Source organism: Galleria mellonella, unplaced genomic scaffold, assembly GCF_026898425.1.
Source record: "Galleria mellonella isolate WM207_F2 unplaced genomic scaffold, CSIRO_AGI_GalMel_v1 utg65, whole genome shotgun sequence".
NCBI lineage: Eukaryota > Metazoa > Arthropoda > Insecta > Lepidoptera > Pyralidae > Galleria > Galleria mellonella.
Window position 1 is genome coordinate 3,063,965 of NW_026442138.1, and position 19,270 is coordinate 3,083,234.

At 31.3% G+C, this 19,270-nt stretch overlaps 1 protein-coding gene across 5 annotated transcripts in view; it reads left to right on the forward strand.

Annotated features, from left to right (window-relative positions):
* Positions 1-16,136: 16,136 nt before the first annotated feature.
* LOC116413608 (uncharacterized) overlaps positions 16,137-19,270 on the forward strand; it is a 209,973-nt gene continuing 206,839 nt past the window's right edge. For 3 of the 5 annotated variants that reach the window (XM_052900599.1, XM_052900600.1, XM_052900603.1), the window contains exons 1-2: positions 16,137-16,330; positions 17,320-17,450. The gene's annotated coding sequence lies outside the window, so the exon portion shown is untranslated. Of the gene's footprint in view, positions 16,336-17,319; positions 17,451-19,270 lie in introns of all 5 variants that reach the window. The other 2 variants (XM_052900602.1, XM_052900601.1) reach the window with 2 other exon arrangements.

Here is a 19,270-nt window from a genome sequence, read left to right on the forward strand (position 1 = left end):
ATCTTTTCAGCCGTTAACTGTCCACTGCTGAACAAAATCCTAACCCCATATGGGGAGTTTTGCTAGTAGTTGCCACTTTTATCAGGCGAATTGGCAACCGCGATTAGAATTTTAAAGATGTTTTGAGAGGGACGTTGCTGCCCATCCTTTCACCATTAAGTTCCTTGCGACACCCACAGGAAAGGAAGAGGTGGCTTATTCTATATCGGGACCATACGGCCAAATAAATTATTACAAGAAATCAATTGCTTACTAATATATCTTTTAAAGTACTAGGAGAGTAGAAGCATAAAGATAGCCTATATACTATGTACTTTGAGAGCGCTGGATTCAAGTATTATTCCTTTTATGCTAGATTATGCTGTTTCTTACTGAACACTTATTTTTTTTTAGGTAAGCTGAAGTAATCACGCCTTATGCAGAGACTCAATCACTAAGCCGACTATGAAAATGTCCAAGCTGACTACAAATGTACATATAAATTGTAAAATAGTACAATCACCACCAGATACGAATATGTTGATTATCGACACCCACTTTTTAAAAGAAACAAAGGGAACATTAACATTTTTATATACATTTTTGTGCCGATGCACTTCGGGTAAGCAAAATCATTGCATTTTGAACAATGTGCATTTTGAATTGTATGATTAAATGTTGAACAAATTTGAACTTTATATTTTAAGCTTTAGAGTAGAATGCATTATTTTTTAATGTATAATATGATTTTGTAAAATGTATTATAGCAGCTCATTGTCTTCAAACATAAAGATGTCAGTGAGAATATATTTATAAGCCATTCGGAAGGGTTCTCAATAACGCGAATTTCTTCAGAGATCATAAAAATATTTTTCTTAATACCATTGTATTTTTACAATCAACAAATACCTTCACATTTATCCTATCAGGAATAATTTCTGATATGGTAAATGTGAAGTCATCTTCTATTGTCTGTTGTCGTTCTGCGATCCTGAATCGACAGCATAATTATTTGTTATACTTATTTTTAATATATATTATATATAATAGATAAAAGTCATTTTAAAAATATAATATTTTATAAAAGACTTTTAAAAGCAGGGCTTCAGAGCTTCTAAAATTAACTGAATATTTTTATGACTAAGTTTCACGATTATATTAATCATTGTGTAAAATAATTAATTTTCCAATAGTTAGATTTTGCTGTCATGTTAATTCCATATTAATTTTGTAATTGAAAATGCAGTTTTTTCTTTAATTGCAAAGTAAAATCTGGCATATTTAAAAGGAAAATATACTTGTAGATGCCCAATTTAAGTTTCTAAATTCAAATATTTTCAATGTATTATATCTATGAAATCCGTTTTACTACGTTTTGTCATTGCTGAATTTTGTTTGTTTCCTATACGTAGATTTGTTAAAAGTAGGTGAAATAACTATCTATAAACGCTTTATCAGAAGCTAGCCCAATCTTTTAACTGGTACTGTGTAAGGAAATTTATATTATAGTATACACCGCGGTACATCAGACTGTGTATAAATATAGATATCAAAACATTATAGTTTTTACCTGCAACAATAAAAATGGCGAGCTTTAGAGAATAAATTACATGCCAGTTGACAAATGATCGACTGTTTTCGGCACGTTTTTGACAATGAATGCTCCATCTATTTATGTATGATCTTTACTTAACAAACTACATTATTTTAATAATTATTGAGTGATAAAAAAAATGGAAGCAGGCAGGATTTGAAACATTCATAAAATATTCCTATATTAATTTTCCATAACCGAATGAACCAAGTAACTAATGGCCATGACAATTTTTACTTTTTATTATTAATTTACACGAATAAAACAGCGGGGCACAACTAGTTGGAAAATGTAAATAAACATAGATACACTAAACTTCCATACGACCGAATTGTTTTAAAAATATTCTCTAGTTATAATTTATTAGCTAGCAACACATTACATCGCATGCAGGCTAACGAATTGCAGTGCAGAGCTAGTAGCAGTACAGGCAAAGTAAACAATAGTTATGGGGGTTCGAACGGGTTGGGAGAGAACGGTCAGATATTGGGACAACATTATAATATGAATAAATACAATCACAGCTATTTACTAGAATAGTACATGATGGTATCGCGAAATAAATAGATCACTATTATCATGTAATATAATTATAACTCATTGGCATTCAGGTGAACGAATTGCAATGCAGAGCTAGTAGCAGTACAAGCAAAGTAAACAATAGTTATGGGGGTTCGAACTGGTTGGGAGAGAACGATCAGGTACTAGGACAACATTCTAATATAAATAAATATAATCACAGCCGTTACACTAGAATAGTATATGAGGATATTGCGAAATAAATATCATTAATATCATCTAATAAAATTATGATTTATTAGCATGCAGGCTAACGAATTGCAGTGCAGAACTAGTAGCAGTACAGGCAAAGTAAACAATAGTTATGGGGGTTCGAACGGGTTGGGAGAGAACGGTTAGATATTGGGACAACATTCTGATGTGAATAAATATAATCATAGCCGTTGCACTACAATAGTATATGATAGTATTGCGAAATAAACAGATTATTATTATCATATAATATAATTATAAGTTATTAGCATTTAGGTTAACAAACTGCAGTGTAGACCTTATTACACTTATCAGTGTATACATTATTGACCATTAAAATATAGCACCTCTATCAGAGGGAGACTTTGTACAAAAGTCGTTTTCTTGGGCACATCTGTCCAATTCGTGTTTCTGTCGTGAAAAAGTTGTGTTTGCATGGCTATGTTTCAGTTGAAGGATGGGTATGGCAGTGAATTTACAGGGTACAGAGGAATAACACCGAACCCTCAGGAATGGCAACGCATAAGGTTTATCATGGTCAAACAGTATATTCTGTTATGTCCATGGTGCTGCTCATGTCTATAGGCGATGGTGACCACTTTCCATCAGGTGGGCCGTCAGCTTATTTGCTATTTTACGTTGCGTAAAAAAAGTCAACCTTTAGAACATTCAGAGATACTGGATGACGGCTTAAGTAATAGAATCATTTATATTTTACTGTAATAGGGCGAGGACAGACCAAGCGCAAACCCATCATCCAATAAAAAGGTAATACTAGTAAAATAAATACTGACCTTTCTATCTTGACACATATTGACAGTTGTACTATAGTGGTTTTAGTAATCTCACAGCCTATGCGTGGACACTCCGACCCATAAACAACGAACTTCCGACGGTATCTGCATGCGCAAGCTATGAGCTACGAGCGGCGCTGTTGAAAAATAGACTGTCGCGTTATGAATTTTAAAATCATTCTACAATGATTTATTATCTCAATTGTGTTATATAAAAAAAATATTATTACAAGAAACGAAGTAGTTATAATCATTTTCTTTTTTTTTTTGAGTATCTTATAAAAGATAAATCAATACTGTATTTACGTCTCTTACGAATACAATATCTGATTGTTAGGTTTATTAACTTGACAACTTATTAACTTAAGCCACTTTTTTCCACTTACGAGTAAGATATCGACTGATACATTGAAAGAAAAATTATCAAATTTTCTGGTATGGCACTCCTTAATATGATGGTAAATATAAATTATTTAATTCATCAGACTTCAGTTATTTACCTAGTCGTAAAGAGGAATTGAAAATTTTGTTTCTCGATTGATAAAGTTAATTATACGTAAAAATACATTTTAGATAATACTTCGTTCGAATGATTTCTTAATTTTAAAGAAAATTCTATTTTTTTTTTACTTCACGACAATAATTGTCTTTTCATTTTAAATAATAATAATTGGATTATATTACGTGTATTTTAGTTCAGAAAACACAATTTACAATACATTTACATAATACATAATATATTTACACATATACATAATTTAATATACATGTAGATAAGCCTGTTGTTTTTTCACAACAAATAATTAATCATTGATTTTTAAAAATCTGATTTTTAGATTTTTAAATATAATATAAAAAGTTTTTATAATTGGGATAATTGTAACTGAAAGTTACCCCACTTACAATCCAAACATCATCAATAAAGTTTTCCATTCTAGATACCTGTTCAGTTTTAGAGATACTAGATTAAGTTTCTTTTGAAGATAAAAAGTGTTTACGATCCATCACGGTACTTGTTCTGTCAGCATATTTTTTACAACCTTTCAGCAAGTAATAGTAAAAAAACTTTCACAATCAGTCCAATAATACCATAGGCCACTTACGGATAAACAAATAGGCACACATTTCCTTTTATATTGTGTTTTCGCTATAGCTAATCCGCACGCGAGAACTTTCATATAAAGCCGCGCGTCGACGGCAAAGTCTCATATTTACGACGCGACAGTGCCGAGTTATGACGACCGGCTCGGTAGCCATTATACTACTGGTGCCCACACGTGACGAAGTTGTGGAGATTTTTTGTTAAAAATATATTAAATAAAACAAAAAAATAAAGATACATTTAAATTTATCTAAATAAAGATTCTATTCATTGAAATATATTAACTAATAAAGTTTATACAAATGGGGTAGATTCAAAAAGATCGTCGCTCAAACGTATTTTCTAAATTTCTTTAATTTTAAAAAATAGTTTGAAAATCTAATTTAAAAGTGGGTACGGGCTACGACCGGACCGATTCTAAATTGTTTCTAAAATTATTAATGTTCAAATAACAAGATAAATCAACAGATCGGCTTTCAGATTATTTTATATTACGTTTTTGATATAATTAATCTGCCTGCGAGAACGCATATAATAAAAGATACAGGCTACGGCTGGACTGATTCTGAATTTTTTCTAAAATTGAAAATATTCAAGACCTATCGACGGCGAAATCTCATATTTATTTACACTGTTGATGTTTCTTTTAAAATAAAAAAAATATTTATGGGGCGACAGTACCGATTACAAATAAAATTTTGTTCAATCTTCTGTTGCTCTTAATAAGAACATTTATAATATATTATGTATATATTTTAAATACCTTCCATGTATAAATATCGACTAGTTACAATTTTATTATATTAGTAAGACTCAGACCCGTACATATTTTTAACTATTTCTGTTGCTAACGAATAGGGAAACATATTCATAGAGATTATATTGAACTTTTTATTCAAAATATATTTTATAATTAATAATTTTTAAAGCCAATAACATATAGAAACCCTCAAATAGTTTTACAAAAAACGTGTCTACATCAAACGATATTTCATTCGACATGTTAAATTTATTAAGTTCAGAACACTTTCCATAATGTTCAATAAATACTACAAAAAATGGTAAAGCCAAATAATTTATACAATAAATAAAAACCCATAAAAGTGTCCTTACCATAAAGATATTAAAAAATATTGATATACTATATTTTATACGAAGCCTCAAAATAATTCAGACCTGTGAGTTTAGATTTCAGATAAAGCCCAAATTCATATTGAGTATTAAATATACCTATAAAATTTCTCTCAATTTAGTAAGTAATCCAACTATCTTTACAAACTTATATCTATAATACTAGCTGTATTCGACAGCTTCTTTCTCATGAATTGACGTATAAGGTATCTTATGTATTAAATTAAAAGAATAACCTATTCGTATACCGAATTTCAATCAAATGTATTTAGTAATTTTTTGTGTCTAAAAGTAACAAGCATCTGTCTATACATCAAGCCCAGCAGCACTATTTTTGAATCGATACGATATTATAACCTTCAAAAAAGGAACATATTTCCTCTTAAAAGGCTGACAGCACACATTTAATTATTTCGATGTTGAGAGTGCGCATGGGCAGCGGTAGTCACTTATCATTAGACGACTTGCCTTTTTTTTTACAACTTAGAATGGCAAATAAGCTGACAGCCCACCTGATGGAAAGTAGTAACCGTCGCCTATAGACATGACACAACTGAGTACACTCGTTTCGCCCATGATACCCCCCATGCGTTGCCATTCCTGAGGACTCAGGTCCTATTTCTCTGTACCCTGTAAATTCACGCCATATCCCACCCTTAAAAACCGAAACACAGCCATGCAAATTTACAACAAACATACTCGTTTGCCCCCGTGTTATAAAAAAAATCAGATAATTTTGCGTTTATAACAGTAATCTTAAACTGTGTAATGTACATGCTAATTATGTAACTACACTTATTTGTTTTGTTAGGAGAGGGACTGGCTGAAAACCAGCGCTGTGCAGCTGTTCACTATACGCTGGGACACTCACAGCATCCGCTGAGCCGGTTCCTTTTGCCGGGTGTGGGACACTTTTTGTATATGTTATTTATATTTTATTTTTAAGTTTACTGGCAACAAATGTTTCTATTCTATTCTATTCTTATTTTTATTTAAATTCATTAACCACTCTAAGTTGCATCCATTTTCTACAAATACCTATTAATATTATTTGCTCAAACTGATTCTGTTTTACCATTTACTACCAAGAAAATGTTCAGAACCACATGACAAATAATAATATCGTTTCTTAGAACTACATTGTATAAATTACACTACATTGTTGACACTAGGTACACGAGAACTCCCATTTAGAAAATTTAAAGATTCATTAAAACATTGGCTTGTTGAGGAGTCCTTTTACAGTGTGCAAGAGTTTTTGATACAAAAAGGTAAACAACCTACTTGAATTACCTATCGTGTTACAATGCAGCTGTTATCAATAGTCCATGATTTGACAGTGACATTTCTTACTTTTTTATTGTTGACAAGTGTCTGACATTTTTGATTTTTTTTTATATAACATTTCGAATTTTATTGACTTATTAAACATTTATTCTTTTTAAGTTATAATATTTGCATGTCTAATTATGGCGAAATATGAGGACTTATACTTATTGTAACATCTATACACTTATCATCTTTCTTGTAAATAAATAAATAGGTATTTACTTGTCCCAGTTTATCCCGCGTGGTATGGTAACCCCACACCACACAATGCGTCATACGAAACGTTTTGTTTTGTCAGTTAATAAAAATCTTCACAATGACACGTAGAGAATGCACTTGATCGTTAAAGGAATACCGAAGCGGTTATCTTGTTAACTTTTGACATTAATTTGATTACATTTTTCAGAATGTTAATAATGACAGATCAATAAATTAAGATTACATTATTATTTTTTGTTTTTTTTTTTATACAGAATAAATGAAGAAAATGGCCGTGTGGTCCCGGCATACAATAGGCCGCTCCTTCCTGTCCTGTAAGAGGCAACTAAAGAAGGGCGAGGGATGGACAGTAGCGTTCCTCTTAAAACATCTCTTGAGCTTAACTGCGGTTACCAATCAGCCTGCCAAACGTGGCAACTACTGGAAAAACTCCCCAAGGGGGAGGCTTATGTATAGCAGTAGACAAATAAAGGCTGATATGATGATAATCTATACTTATAATAAATCTGTAGAGAGGTCAATTCTGTACATGAAATATATTTCCAAAATAACTATCAGGGGGTGATTAGTGATCGATACTGATGCCAAAAATGCAATCAGTAAAATTTTTGTCCCTCTGTCTGCCTGTCTGTATGTTCGTTATAGAAACAAAAACTACTCGACGGATTTTAACGAAACTTGATACAATTATTCTTCATACTCCTGGGCAGGTTATAGTATACTTTTCATCACGCTACGATTAATAGGAGCAGAGCAGTGAAAGGAAATGTTAAAAATATCCACCCGTGCGACGCCGGGACGGGCCGCTAGTTGTAAATATAATTCAGAATTCAACTCATGACCTTCTATATAAGAGTCAGAGTATGTAAGTATAAAAGACGGTGAACATGAACCGCTAAGATCGGGCATTATTCTGTTACAATGTTGCAGTTCGATTTCCAGAAACTTTATCACTGTATGTACGTCTTCTTATAATTTTGTATGAGAATGGATATTAAGATTGTACTGAATGACCAGTTTGTTGTTATTGTATGGGAGTTTTTATTCGGCTTCTCAGTAATCATGTAACTACATAGTTTATTACTAAGAAAAAATAATTTTATCATATTATGTGTTGTATAGTTTCTAATTTATCTCTTTATATCAGATATCAGTTACTTAGCAATTCGCTCTAGATACGCGCGTTTTTTTTTTTTTAGTATAACATACATCGCTGTTAATGTAGCTTTTCATAAGTGAAAGGATTTTTAAAATCAATTAACAATTTTTTTGAAGTTGGTTAAAAAGTGGAAATAAATTTTTAAACAGATACAGAGTTAGAGTATTAGGATATACATCAAACAGCTATATATATATATATATATATATATATATATATATATATATATATATATATATATATATAAATCAATTGCTGAATATTATTATATGTAAGCGCATCACTTCTTTGTGAGGGCATGAATTTTAAAGAAGAATATATTTAGAAATACTACAAAAGAATGAAAAATTTGGGTTAAAAATGACCGCATAAAAAAGTGAGTGGGGGGGGTGATTTTATCTCATTTTCTTTATCAATAAACCCGTGCGAAACCGCGGCGGGTAGCTTGTATCATTATGAAATAGGAACTTTTGTTAGAAATCCTCGCATTTACAAGGTAGAATGTAATCGTAAAAAAAAAGAAAAAATATAAACCGCGTATGTGAATAAAGCGAAAACCAATAAAATGTGGATTTCGCCCACGAATTGTATGTACCGTTCGTACAATCGTCACCGAGGCACGATGTTAGTGTGGGCGAGTAAGCTTGGGTTGCCAATGAGAGCGGTTATAACTAGATTTATAATATTGAATGAGTAAAATAAAACTATTTCACATTCACCTGCCTTTAGTTATTTACTAACTAGCTGCATCTCGCGGCTTCGTTCACATGAGTCAGTATATAAAATATCTTATGTTCTACGTGATGATATAATTTACTTGTGTACCAAATTTCATTCGAATCCGTCCAATAGTTTTTGAGAGAAAGAGTAACAAACATTCATCCATTCTTGCAAACTTTTGCATTTAAAATATCACTCGTATAATAAATATTAATAGGATTATAACAGTAAATTCTACATTGAGGTTTGCATTATTATATTTCCATTTGAAGGATAATAAATATGGCAAGAAAATTATAGAGGCATAATACTCTAGTCCTCAGGAATGGCAACGTTTGAGGAATATCGTGAGGAATACAGTATATAGTGTTATATCCTATCTATAGATGACGGTTACAACTTTCCATCAGGTGCGCCGTCAGCTTGTTTTTCATTTTAAAATGCATAAAAAAAGTATTTATATATTACGCGACTTCAAAAATGATGAGGTTCTCAATTAACCTTTATATTGTATATATGACAAACTGCATTTGTCACAAAGTGCGTTTCTGACGAATGGTGTTTTTAACCAACAATAATCTATGACCAATCTGCTAACATAACCAAATACGTTTATGATGTAAAGCGTACTCCTCGCGCTTGTACTGGGACACAATCTTTATAACGTTTTACACCGTGTCGCCTTGTATAATATGGCCAGCCATTTTATTGTATCACTTGGACCTTGCTAATTTTTCTTGTATTGTCTTTAGTAAATATATAGATATTTAATTTTCTTTTTGCTATGCTTATGGGTACTTTATGGGTGGATATAGCAATGGAATTACGGGGTATGGATAATATCATGTTTTTTTTTTTATTTTAAAAACTTATATTTGCATTTTTAACGATTTGGAACAACCACTCAAATATATATATAATATATATATATATATATATATATATATATATATATATATATATATATATATATATATATATATATATATATATATATATATATATATATATATATATATATATATACTATACCGAGAACAAACAGCCGAAAATGGTATAGCAAGTATGTTTTATTTTAAATAAGTAATAAATTTGAATAAAGTTCAAACTGTTTATATTTTTACAGCGATTTTGAGCGATTTTCGATTAATGCAATTGAAACGTCAAGAGACAGCAAACAAACAAATTCTCTAATTTATAATATTAGCAAGGATGCGAAAAACAAAACTTTATATTCAAGTTTGAGAACCATTGCAGTATAGCATGACCCACAAGTTCAGTTGTTTACTGATGTCCCATTATAATTATGCAAGTACTTACAGAGTGGCGCAATGCGGGAGGTACTCCATTGTGCTCGGTGTTGCAATATAGAAATTAATGAAATAGAACGAATATCATTTCCTTGTTAATTAATGCGCCAGTAGACGATTATTTAATTCAATTTACAAATCGGACACAATGCTGCGATATTTAAAAGTAAATTGGCGGGAAATTTTAAAAGAGTTCCCCGACAACAGTGTTCGAATTTTAAAAAAAAAATTTTATCGTTCTTGAAAAAAGTTTTTATTGCTATTTGTTTTGCTATTTGTATTGTATTTAGATCTACTCAAAACACATTATAAGCAGTTCGTAATTTAGAAATCAAAAGATATATTTGATATTTAAATGTAAAGTGATATTTATTTATTTATATTAAACATTTTAATAAAGATAATAGAACAAGTATTAAATTATTTTTTTTTTAATAAAAAAAATATATTTTTTTTTATTTAAATAAAATATTTTCAAAAGATTCCTGTTCCATTAATGTTCCAATTAAAGAAAAAAACCTTTTTGTTCTTGAAAAAAGTTTTTTTTAGCTAAGTATCAACACTAAACCAGATTTTTTTATTATTATTTTATCAGCCGTTAACCCTCCAATGCTGTACGTAGGCCTCCCTCGATTGGGGTATTTTGCCAGTAGTTGCCATGCTTGGCAGACAGATTTGCAACACCAAATTTTAGTAAAGTTTTAAAAGGGACGCTCCTGCCTATGTCTCGACCATTAAATTGCTATAATCGCCTCTTACCACATCTACGGGAAAAGAAGAGGTAGCCCATTCTATGCCGAATACCATTACACATCAGTAAGGCGATTTTTATTTTTAGTTTTTTTTTTTTTACTTTTAGAATATTGATATTAATTTATTTATGAGAACATATATTAAATAGAAAAAAATGTAGTCATAGACTAAAATAAACAAGTACGTATTTGATATAGTGCTCAATCTATAAAACATACTGTCTGCCAATATCCTGTCTAGAATGACAGACAAAAAGTGCATAACTATGCCAGCAATGAAGTCCCGCGTGATTACTGTCAATCTTGATCCAGCCTGCGCAAGAGTCGACAGCGCGTGACTAACGGACCGGCTGTGAATGTGTCTTTATTTTCTAACCGACTTCCGAAAGGATAAAATTCCTAATAATAAAAATAAATAAATAAATGCTTTTGGACATATTACCAACGCCATCTAGTTTCTAAGTAAGCAGTTTTTATATTTGAGAGCTGATAAAAATGCTTATATACTTTCTTTTCATAAATAAATACGTCTATTCCAATATTATAAAAACGAAAGATTACATTTTTTTGACGTTTTTTTTTATTATTTTTGTTTTGCAATGGGTAAACCAAAACAACTCAACCGATTGTAAAAATTCTTTCACCCACAGAAAGCTACATTATCAAAAAGTAACTTATCTTAACATATGTGTAGTTTAGTAATTATAATATTTACTTGCTACTGTCATCTGTCACATACTTCAGTATGTGACAGATGACAGATGACAGATGGCGCGAATTTATATAAGGTTATATCGAAATAGTGAATATATTGAACTTAAAGGAGGAGATTAAGAATATACACGAATCAAGAAAGTTTTTTTTTTATCTAATGGGCAATATAACTCCACATATATACAATAATCTGGAAGAGTGGCAGTCCTCCACCGTTTTTCAAGGCACTTTTTTTCACGCTCAACCACTCTTTAGAATCAATTTCCAGCAGCAGTATTTCCGCACCGATAGACGTCATAACCTTCAAGAATAGAGCATATTCCTTTTTAAAAGGCCGGCAGTACACCTGCAATAGCTCTGGCGTTGCGGGTGTTTATGGGCGGTGGTAGCCCCTTAACATCAGGTGAGTCGCATGCTCGTTTGCTTCCTATATTATAATAAAAAAACATATATGCCATTTATTATTTTCAAAAATAATAGAGATCAACACAAAAATTACCTGAAATTTGCCCACCAAAGCTAACATACTACAATACAAACATAAATACAAACAAAATACTAACTTTTCTTTGTATCAGGGTGGAACAAGAAATAATTTGCAGCATTAAATATAATTATTATAACTACAATATCAATCCTCAGAAATGGCAACGCATGAGGGGTATCATGGGCGAAACAGTATACTCTGTTATGTCCATGGTACTGCTCATGTCTATAGGCGACGGTTACCACTTTCAATCAGGTGGGCCGTCAGCTTGTTTACCATTCTAAGTTGTATAAAAAAAAATTAATACAATTTATTATATAATGTATATCTATCGCTCGTTTAGTATTTACAGATTTTTTTTTATTAATAACTAAATAGCTCTTTATAATAATAAGAATAATCTAATAATATTTATCTAACGATATCATCATCATCATCACATCAGCCATTAACGATCCACTATTAAACATAGGCCTCCCCATAGACTACCATAAGAATTGATCCTGAGCCACCTGCACCCAATGAGCCATTATGCATATTTAATTAAACACGTCAAAGTGTCTTCTGCACACGTATTATCCATGCTTCCATACTAATATTGTAAACTAGCTGTTTTTGGCGGGTTTGCTCGTGTGAATCAGTTATAATAATAATCAATCTTTTTATCAAAACAGTAAGTTACAGAATTACTTAATTATGTCCCCATATGGGTAGAGTCTATCTAGGAAACCTATTAAATTATATAGATACACTTTTACAAATTTGTTAGTCCGTGATAGTTATAATGTAGTTTATGTATACTGTAGGACTATATATTTTTGCCTATGTGCGTGTGTGTGTAAGTGTGTGTGTGGTTGGGTATGGGTGCGTGCGTGAGTGCGTGCGTGCGTGCTACGTGCGTGTGTGCGTGCGTTTGTGTGTGCTTGTAATATGAAACTATAGTATATTTGCATCTCGATAAATATTTCAAACCATAAGTTTGATCAAATCCTCTGTATACGTATAAATTAGAGACTGCAGCCAATTACGAATTTTTAATTTTGCTTCTTGCACTGAACATGATTGCGATTACATTTTTTTTTAAGTTCAGCTAGAAGATAACCTAACGGTGTATCAAATATCATTCAAATCCTTTCAGTCGTTTAAGCGTGATTGAGTAACAAATACCCACCCACCATAGCATCCTTACAACCCTTTGTGTATTTATAATATTCATCATTATCATCATCATCATCATCATCATTATCATATCAGCCTTTAATTGTCCGTTGCTGAACATAAGCCTTCCCCTTGGGAGGTTTTGCTAGTAGTTACCATGCTTGGCAGGTCGATTGGCAACCGCAGCTAGGCTTTGGAATTGTTTAATGTTTTATGTTTTAAGATGTGATGTTCTAAGAGGGACGTTGTTGCCTATCCCTCGCCCTCCCTTAGTTGCTTCTTATGACACCCACGGGAAAGGAAGGGGTGATCTATTCTATGCCAGGACTACGCGGCCAATTTTTTTTTTTATAAAAATGGGCTACCTTTTATCCAAGGCAAATAACATATACCGTTTACACGTAAGAAGTCGCGAGTTAAAGCTAGTATCTCATAAATACTATTTTACCATTCATATTAATCCGGCTGGCTCTATTATAGTAACTACGTACAACTAACTAACCCACTGTGAGCTTTGAGTTAACTACCAACCTACCGTACAAAAGCATTTTAGTTACAATTTATTAGTGAGTTACAATATGTTGCCTGTCGAATTACCAGTACCATACAACAGTGGAGTTTTGCTAACAAGTGTGAATATATCAAATATAAATGCACTGTCACTGTCACATATATTCGTATCCCGTAAAAGGAGTGCAACAGTCGCTATAGAATGGCCATAGTAGCATTTTTATACTACTTGGTCACAGAATAAAATTAACTGAAATAAATATGAATGAAATTAATTAAAAATGTAATGGGAAATATTATTCTGTGATTCGATAAAATTAAAAAAAATACAATATGTAATGAAAACATTGGACCTCTTTTATGGTTCTGCTCTCCTAGTGTTTGCTCTGGAATTTTGGATCGTAATGAGTAAAGATTACTCTGCGTGTTATAATTACGTTAACATCTCTTGCATTGCTTTGCTATCCTAGTACTTTTACAAGTACTTTATTTGTCCTTTATTTAATTTATTTATTACATTCATGTGTGCGATATTTTAAAAGTGTTTATAAGGTTTTTTGTCATACCTAATATTTTTTGATACATATATTAATTAATGTCATATAAATTACATGTATTTATTTTAATTTTTTAATTGGTAAAGTAAAAAACGGTGGTGGTAAGAGGAACGCTTTTTACATTAATAGGAAATAAGCTTATATCACAGAGGTGGCATACAAATATACGGCCCATTTGATGGAAAGCAGTTACCGTAGCCTATGAACGCTTACAACACCAGGAGCATTACGTTAGCATCGGCGACCCTAAAGAAACCTCTTTACACCTTTTTGAAAAATTTTAAAATAAATTTTAAAAACTTTAGAAAATCCTTTAGACCCCGCTATTACTAACCGATTTCGAAGAGTAAACTGACTTACAAAATTTATTGAAAATCTTATATTTTATTTATGATGGGTACCTTTGAAAAAATTTAATTCTTATTCATACTACATAGTAATTTTATCTAGTCGATATTTTTATAATAAATATAATAATAAATATAAGACTATTATTTTATTTATATATAATACATAGCATTTTTCTATTTCTTATAATTCCGCATCAGATATCTACAAAATTTCAAATAAGCAATATAGCCTATCTACCTTGACTATTGCAGGAGGAGCACCATAAAACAGATCGCGAACTAGACATGGCAAAATAGCTCATAAATATTACTAAAGACAAGTACACTAATTGCTTGCCACATGAACGCTATTTTCAACGCCTCACTTATTATCCAGAGTAACACAAAATAATGTAGGTCTGAAACTCTGAACAATTTAAACTGTTTTATTTTATTAATTTATTACTCACAAGTAACAACGGAGGGTTTCCTCGTATGAGATAGGATAAAAACAATAGCTATGTTTTATATTTAATATATAAAAAATATAATGGCTGTAATATCAATTAAAAATTTTAGCTTCGGAGTTAGAAAGACTAGGTGATTAGATTATATAGATAGAGCACCGAATCTCAAAAACGGGTCAACTTTTAGCCAGCTAATTAGCTGGAAAATTAGCTGACTCTTTTATATTTATCAGTATTCATTATACTTACGCGTACAATGTATCTTGATGTATTATTTATTAATAATATTACTATTTATGACTTAAAAAAGACGCAGAAATTATAAGACAAAATAAATATAGAAGTTACAAAGGAATCACTCATAACTATTTATCACACAAAAGAAAAAGTTGACCCGCTTTTCTCAGAGCATTTGTATAAAGACACTCTATCTATATAATCTAAGACTAGATGATTCGTACTCATATGAGAAATTTCAAAATCGTCGATTTGGCAATAGTTTGATAGAGCAGTTAGTATTTTTATTGATGGTAATTTTTATTTCTAAAATGGACTTTAATATTTTACACATAGATAATATTTTACAGCTACAATGATTACAGTTATTAAAATCCATATCACTAATAAATACATCAATAGAGCATTGCTACAATAAATCTAACAACGCGATCAACAAACTTCTATTCAACTAGCTCAATCATAAAATTGCTCTATCGTCTATAACAATTAAAGAAAATTGACCACAATTCAGGTCAGTTAAGTCATCAATTCATTAATAGTATAAAATGATAGGTCCATACTACATACGCCGCGAGGCATCTTCACTCTGGCCTCTCCTGGTCGAATGCACTCTCTCTCAACCTGCATACAAAACCCCTACGCGTCGTGCAACCATCCCACCCCACCTGCACATCCATCCCTTTCCACCCAGTATAAAATTTTACCCATCTCATCCACACCTCAAAATTATATTCGGTCGTTTTCGTTTACACTCGGATGCAATAGCCGGTATGCCCCTCAGCTAAACATAATTTCAGTCAGCCAGTCGCTTCCCAACCGTTGGAGGAGGCGTATCGTTGCCGGCCGACGATCTCGCGTCCGTAATATCGTGGGCTCGGTGCAATGCTGTTTGCATAGGGATGTTTGTACCCAGATAGTGGTTCCCGCGTTCGAGGATTTACTGTGCAGTGACTCAATGTGTACCCTGGACGAATGCTCGCCAATACTTTTGTGAAAGTGTGTTTGATTGTATGGTCAACTATTTTGTAACTACTTCTACGGATGTGGCTAATGCGTCGAGATTTGTTTGATTGTCAAAAGTAAACGCATCTGTCAGATGTGAATATTAAACCGTTGTCGGATTGACTGAACATGTTAATGGAACGAGTCAACGAAAGCAATGCAACATCACAGCGGAAACATGAAATGATTCTGTTTCAGCGAAATGTTATGACTTACTGAAACATTTTAATGGCTGGAACACGATATTACTGGGAATACAGCAATAACTTTATGCAAACGTTGAATAAATTACACCGGTGATTGTAAATTAGATAGAATTGATATTGTAGCAGCAATTATTATAATAGAAGTTTCAGTATTAGAATCTGAACGTATATAAAATGTAAATAAATAAGCATTTGAGATAATTGATTTAATTTGTAAAGTATTGTCTCATTATTTAAAACATGTGGGTGTAATAGAGGCAGCAATGAACAAGCAGTTTTGGGATGAACATGTAACAAAACAATTCATTACAACAATGGAGTATTGTTTGTGATTGAGATAGATCTTTTTGTTCGTAAATTACTTTTATTTATGTATAGTTTTGTACATTATGACTAGTGAATAGGATAATACGTTATTTATAATTTCATTAATGATCTATCTGTATTGAATATTGTTTTTTATTAGAGTTCTTTAATCAATCAGTGATTTATTTTTGTTAATTAATGTAGATAAATTGAGAATTACATATTTGTGATTACATATCACAAATATGTTAGATTCTCATCTAAATGTGATTTGATTTAAATTTAAAGTTTATTTAAGTTAATAATAAAAATCCATCAATATAATTGGAAGTTGAAGATGATATAAAAGAGATGAAATAAAAGAAATAAAAGAGATCCAATTAAACTTACAAAATAAAAAAAAAAAAACATTCAAACAAATCTCGAGGCATAAACAAATTGACCATCTAATCAACAGAAATATTTATCGTATTTTGTTTTCAGTTACAAATAAATAAGAACAATAATCAAATAATAAAAAAAGTCATTTATTATAACAGTGACATATCTACGTGTTTGTTACAAATACCCAAGATCTACTTGTACCTGTAATTTGACAAATAATAAACGGCCAAGTAAGTAATTTCCCGATGGTTTTACTTTAGCAAATTTCAACGTTGAGAATTTTCAAGTAATTTCCGAGTGAAATTCCAAGTTCTCCTCGAATGCTTTTGCCAAATATTATAAATGATTTGTACCATCAACAATATTTGGGAAAATAAAGAGCACGTGTATTATCATATTTGAAATAGGAAATAAATATTTTACACGGAAATAAGAAGGTGTAGCGAAGTAAATTGATTGGTCTATAATAATTCTTTTGCACATGAAATCAATAAAAAAGATGTATATTTTTGTTTATATTTCAATTTACAAATGAATTTATTGAAAAATTTCGGAAGTCACATTAATAATATATTCTATTCAATCTTTAGTAATATTATAAGTGTGCAAGTGTGTTTTTTGTTTGTTTCTTAACGCTAGACGCTTAAACTGTTCAATCCATCATTACGAAATTTGTATGCACGTATTACATGAGGTGAAGAAGGATATCAATTACTTTTAATCTCTGCCAATTATTGATATATAAGGCGGTCAAAATTGCTAGAATGCAGATATACTGGTATAATCTATAATCGATACAAAAGAACACATAATGTTCCAAATGGATGTCAGTTCTCGAAGGAATTTTCTAGGGGCCGTCTCACCCACTTCCTTTTCTCATTTTAAAAACGTCTACCATATCAGTGTGGGCTAACTGATAAAAAAGGATGCTCCAAATACTCAGTAAATTCATCATACACCGGCATCCGTTCGGCTTTCAAGTTGAACAATTCTTAACAAATGTTATACGAGTACTCACCTAGTATGCCTGACCGACATTTTGATTTGATGGATGTAACGCGCCCGTACTGACGTTATTGATATTCAATGGTGTATTCTGGTGTTCTTACACTTTTTTTCGAACAGACTTCTATAAGAAGGTTGTTCTCGATTCGGTTGCATTTTTTATGTTCTTTACTGCATAACTCTGTCAGTTATAAACTGATTTGGAAAATTCTTTTTTTTTATCTAAAAGGATATACTTACAGATTGATCTCACATAATTTTATATATATAATTGGTTTTTTGTGGGACATAATCTTAATATTTACTGACATTGACATTGGGATATTGTTTCTTTTAAAAAAGTGTATTGAAGAAAAAAATTACAATATAATATTTACTTAACAAAAAAATTTTTGTGTATGTTACGTCACACCTCCTAAAATATTACTAAAGGCTAACCGTGATTGCCAACCTGCCTGCTAACCATGGCAATTACTAGTAAAACCCCTCTAAGGGGGAGGTTTATGTTCAGCAGAAGACAGTTAACGGCTGTATCATCATCATGATCATACGTTACATTATCCAATTTATGTACTTCATTAGTTGTATAGCTTTCGTTACACTTTCTTGTTACTTATCTGAGCTACTTTTGAAAATAATAGTTACCAACTTTTGATATAAGGTACTCGATGCTAAAGAATACTTTTGTATAATTTCTTCTCAGTATCGCGGTGAAATAAATTTTCAATTATATAAATAAAAAAAAAAAACTGTAGAATTAACAGTTGTATTTTTTAACCAAAGACCACAAATAATCTTGATATAAATATGATGAAAATATTCTAAACATTCCTATTCTAAAGCGCTCAAGTGTAAATAATGGGTATTCAAAGAGAAACTAAAAATCTCAAAGTACTTAGTTGCGAACAAAATAAAAAAAGTATCGGCTTCTTTTCATTAAAGATCATTAAGGTTTGGAAGGACGAAAAATAAATAAAATAAGCGTTCATTGTAGGCGTCTAAGCAAGTTTTGAAGAGAGATATTTTTAACAAAATATTTCTGTGG